Source organism: Rhinopithecus roxellana, unplaced genomic scaffold (genome assembly GCF_007565055.1).
Source record: "Rhinopithecus roxellana isolate Shanxi Qingling unplaced genomic scaffold, ASM756505v1 contig1691, whole genome shotgun sequence".
In the NCBI taxonomy this organism is placed as follows: domain Eukaryota; kingdom Metazoa; phylum Chordata; class Mammalia; order Primates; family Cercopithecidae; genus Rhinopithecus; species Rhinopithecus roxellana.
The window spans coordinates 8,785-14,332 of record NW_022141783.1 but is presented as its reverse complement, the minus strand read 5'-3'; the positions used below and the strand labels follow the sequence as shown (position 1 = coordinate 14,332).

Here is a 5,548-nt window from a genome sequence, read left to right as displayed (position 1 = left end):
TTTAATAGTAACTAGGAGAGCCAGTTTGTATGCAGCTATAATATTGAATACGTTTGAAACTTTGTTTTCCAACAAGTTGAAACTATTCAAGCCTGGATTTTTTTATTTTTATTTATTTTTATTTGTATTATTTTTTAGATGGAGTCTCTCTCTGTCACTGAGGCTGGAGTATAATAGTAATTATTAGCTCACCATAACCTTTGCCTCTCAAGTTCAGGTGATTCTCATTCATGAGCCTCCTGAGTAGCAGAAATTACAGGTGCCTGCCATGTTGCCGGGCTAATTTTTACATTTTGCTAGTGATGTGGTTTTACAGTGTTAAACAGGTTGGGCTCGACTTTCTGACCACAGGTGATCTGACCGTGTTGGCCTCCCAAAGTATTAAGATTATGGTTGTGAGCCACAGTAACCAGCCACGTTGTACCTTCTTGAAGATGAAATTGTTGATTTGTGGAATTTAGGAAACAGTATATTCATTTACACCAGTTTGGCTTTCATCAGTTTTCTTGCTAAAAATTGGTGATTTGCAGTGTAGACTTAAATGAAAGAAATTTATGGATAAGGCAACTTTAAGTAAAAACATGGTTTTTACTAAGAGGAAGAGAAACAGTGCTAAAGCAGAAAGTTGAAACTTTTGAATGGTAAGTATGCATGTTTATTTTCAAAATTCTTCTGATTTTTTTTCTTTTTCCTTTTCATTTTGCAATTACCAGGTCTGAAGCTCCCCTCACCAATCTAGTAAGAGTTTGTGTGTGAGGGAGAAATTACATTTATTTCAGCGATTGAGGACATTATTTTCTTATGATTTATATGCTGTTACAGAGATGAGATTTTTGCATCTTACACGTAGTAAGTGAGCAATCTAGATTTTATTTTTGCTGGATGCATTTCTCAGGCTGGGAAGGAAACATTTTGGGCCAGATTTTTGTTGGTCGCTAGGAGACCAAAGTCCTCTTGTGATATCATTGCTACTCAGCTTGGGAACCATGGTGATGGTGTAGATTACTTCATCTACCTAGAACTCCTGATAGCATTTGAAGCTGCAATCGCAAAAACCATGCAGGTTGGAACAGCAGCTAAATAAATATGTATTTGAGATGGAACACGGTTCTTCAGAAACTCAAGATTTTTCTCCCAAAGATGAATTAACTGTTTCAGAAGCCTCCACTAGGTCTCCATTGTGTGAACACACATTCCCTGGGGACTCAGACTTAAAGTCAACGATTGAAGAAAATGCTTTTCAGGTTTTGTCACAAGGATTCTTCTTAAAAAGACCACGTTACACAGTTTGTGTCTCTGAGCCAGATAAAGATAATGATTTCTTTTCTCTGACCTTTCCCAGGAAACTTTGGAAAATAGTTGAAAGTGACCAATTCAAGTCTATTTCATGGGATGAGAATGGAACTTGCATAGTGATATATGAAGAACACTTCACAAAAGAAATTTTGGAAAGAATCCTTGCTGAATATTTCAAACTGACAATATCAAAAGTTTCGTTCGACAGCTCAACATTTATGGATTTAGTAAAATTAGACCGAATTTTGAAAGATTTGCCTTTCTACCCACCTTTCTGGCCAAAGAGAAAGAATTCTGTGTCTTAAGCAAGGTACTTAACATATTTCAGTAACCAATTTACATAGAGTATATAAATAATTTTACTTTGTACATCAGTAAATATGTTAATACATGCAGTATGACAAGATTTTAAGGTAAAAATTATTTAATTTTTTGAAATTATTGAGTTTAAATTGATCATTAAAGTTTCAGGGTTTTAAGAAATGTTGGTAATAGGCCAGGCGCGGTGGCTCAAGCCTGTAATCCCAGCACTTTGGGAGGCCGAGACGGGCGGAACACGACGTCAGGAGATCGAGACCATCCTGGCTAACACGGTGAAACCCCGTCTCTACACATGAAAAAATGCTCATCATCACTCGCCATCAGAGAAATGCAAATCAAAACCACAATGAGATACCATCTCACACCAGTTAGAATGGCAATCATTAAGAAGTCAGGAAGCAACAGGTGTTGGCGAGGATGTGGAGAAATAGGAACACTTTTACACTGTTGGTGGGATTGTAAACTAGTTCAACCATTATGGAAAACAGTATGGCAATTCCTCAAGGATCTAGAACTAGATGTACCATATGACCCAGCCATCCCACTACTGGGTATATACCCAAAGGATTATAAATTATTCTACTACAAAGACACATGCACACGTATGTTTATTGCGGCACTATTCACAATAGCCAAGACTTGGAATCAACCCAAATGTCCATCTGTGACAGACTGGATTACGAAAATGTGGCACATATACACCATGGAATACTATGCAGCCATAAAAAAGGATGAGTTTGCGTCCTTTGTAGGGACATGGATGCAGCTGGAAACCATCATTCTTAGCAAACTATTACAAGAAGAGAAAACCAAACACCGCATGTTCTCACTCATAGGTGGGAACTTAACAATGAGATCACTTGGACTCGGAAAGGGGAATATCACGCACTGGGGCCTATCATGGGGAGGGGGGAGGAGGGAGGGATTGCATTGGGGAGTTATACATGATATAAATGATGAATTGATGGGTGCTGAGGAGTTGATGGGTGCAGCACACCAACATGGCATAAGTATACATATGTAACAAACCTGCACGTTATGCACATGTACCCTAGAACTTAAAGTATAATAAAAAGAAAAAAAAAAAAAGAAGTGGAATTATTCAGCAAAAATATGGGACTAATTTGAGGCTGTTTTATAATCTTTATTACATAGATGTGAGCTCAGTTGTCTGACTTTATTAATTGATGTAACCCTAGAATCTGGCACAATGGCTGACATTTAATTAGGACTCAATTATACACTTCCTAAATAAGTGAATAAAAACATTTCTGGAATATAAAAAAAAAAAAAAATTAAAAAAAAAAAAAAAAAAAAAAAAGAAACCCCGTCTCTACAAAAAAATACAAAAATCTAGCTGGGCGAGGTGGCGGGCGCCTGTAGTCCCAGCTACTCGGGAGGCTGAGGCACGAGAATGGCGTAAACCCGGGGAGCGGAGCTTGCAGTGAGCTGAGATCCGGCCACTGCGCTCCGCTCCAGCCTGGGCGACAGAGCGAGATTCTGTCTCAAAAAAAAAAAAAAAAAAAAAAAAAAAAAAAAAAAAAAAAGAAATGTTGGTAACAAATTTGAATCTTACCACTGAACTCCAAATAAATGTACCAAAGCCACTTAATGAAATGTTGCTATTAATATGTAACATGTGTTCCCTTGAGGGCTTAACAACTTGAGTGCTTTTTTCCAAAAAGCACATTCGTAAAAATAGTAAACAATGTTCATGAATTATTTGATGACATTAAGTTTGTGTGATGAAGCAGAAATCTGAAATTTATTGTGTTATATTTGTTATTGTCACTTGTCCCTTGGTTTAAAGTGGCACTGAATTACATTTTTTTTTTTGTTTTAGTTAAAGTGCTATTATAATCCAAATTTCAAACGTGGCTGTCCCCAACTTTTAGTAAGAGTGAAAAGAAGAATTGATGTTAAAAATGCTTCACTTACACCTACTTTATTCCATGAAGATTTCAACCAGAGGCATTTTAGAGAAGGGGCTAACATGGAGAATCATAATCCTGCCTTAGCTGCTGAAGTTAGTGAAGAAAGTTTATTTTCAACCTCTACAAATTTAAATATGTCTCTAACAAGGGAATCTTCTGTCGGAAAGATAATTGCTAGTTCATCTGACCCAATTATAAGTGGTTTCCCTCCTCCTTCACGTTCAACCTCAATTGGACCATCAGAACAAAGTGCAACAGATCAACGTGCCATTTTAAATCAGTTGAGCACTATTCATATGCACTCTCACAGCAATACATGCAAGCAAGGGGCCGCATTGTGAATTTTATTACAACCAACTTCTCAATACCACATAATATCTCCCTTTCAAAACTGTTTTTTGCGGCTGATAGTAGAATCACCTGCTGTTCCAACGAGATATCCTGTAGTATCAGTCAATCAGGCTCCACATCCTAACCTGCTACCAGCAGGCCACCGGTGGTTGCAAATGTCTAGGATAGCTGATATATCATCTAGCCCTCTTTCCAGGCCAGCTACTCAACCATCACCACTGGACAAATATCACACTAGTTACAACTGATCTTCCATTAAAACTGCACCAAATTATGCGACAACGGAGACTAACATTTACATTGACAAAAAATAAATAATAAATAAAGATTTCTGCAATTACCTTATTGAGCAATAAAATTGCATGTTTACTTTTATGTTTGTTTTTTTATTCATGAAAGTATAGTTAAGAGTAAAATGGTGTTTTGTTTCAGTGGCAGGCTATTGTACTACTTTTTATAAATAAATACATGGATCATTTGAAAGGAAATTTTTCATGTGTCTTTGTAAGTTCTCTGAAGACGAAGAAACAATAGTCTTTGGGTTCATTTGCTATTGAAACAACACAATACCACTGCTTGGGTGATTTGTCAAAAGACTTATTTTGCTTATGGTTCTGGAGGCAGGGAAGTCCAAAGGGCTGCATCTGATGAGATCTTCTTTGTACGTTACAACATGGCAGCATGGCCCCATACGATGAACGACATGCAATGAACAGAAATTCGGGGCAAAACTCATCCTTTGACCCAAAGTCCACCCACACAACACCTAACTTATTCTCCAGATAATACTATCTGTCATGAGGTTGCACCCATATGGCTAAGCATCTCTTAAAAGTCCGACCTGTCAACACTATCACAATAGACACAGAATTTCAATGTAAAAATTGGAGGGACATACCAAACAATGACAGCAGGCAAGGGAAGAAAAGTAACTGGAATTAGGAAAAAGAATAAGTGACTTCTCAATTAATCTGGCATTAATAAAATGACGGCAAGAATTTGGATGACACACAGGGAATAAATGCTCACATAAACACACAAAGACACATACAGACAGACTGAAAATTTAGACAAATATACGCTATATACTTCAGTATTTTCTCAATTACATTTCACCAGTTATTTTAAAGTTGAATTTTAGTTGGCAAAGATTTCTTTCATTGCAGTTCATACCTAGTGAGTTCAGTGACCATGATCACAATTATTTGCGTCATCACTCGAACAATAAATTTTATATCATATTATGCTCTCGGATTGCATCATTGTCAGCACATGGTGGAATTTCACAGCTGCAGGAACAGTTAACCTTTTTGATCTTACATTAAAGCATTCCAACATGTTTGTGTCTTTAATTACCTCCTGTTAGAGTCCACCTTTCATGTTTTCTAATGCACATTTTCTTGCTTCTTCTTCTTCTTCTTTCTCTTTCTCCTCCTTCTCCTTCTCCTCCTCCTCCCCCTCCTCCGCCTCCTCCCCTCCTCCTCCTCCTCTTCCTCCTCCTCCTCCTCCTCCTCCTCCTCCTCCTCCTCCTCCTCCTCCTCCTCCCCTCTCCTCCTCCTCTCCTCCTCCTCCTCTTCTTTCTCTTCTTCTTCTCTTCTTCTTCTTCTTCTTCTTCTTCTTCTTCTTCTTCTTCTCCTTCTCCTTCT

General features: G+C 37.7%; 1 pseudogene; it reads left to right on the top strand.

The window, feature by feature from the left end:
- The first annotated feature begins 1,097 nt into the window (after nucleotides 1-1,097).
- Nucleotides 1,098-4,150, top strand: LOC104682793 (annotated as a pseudogene).
- Nucleotides 4,151-5,548: the final 1,398 nt, after the last annotated feature.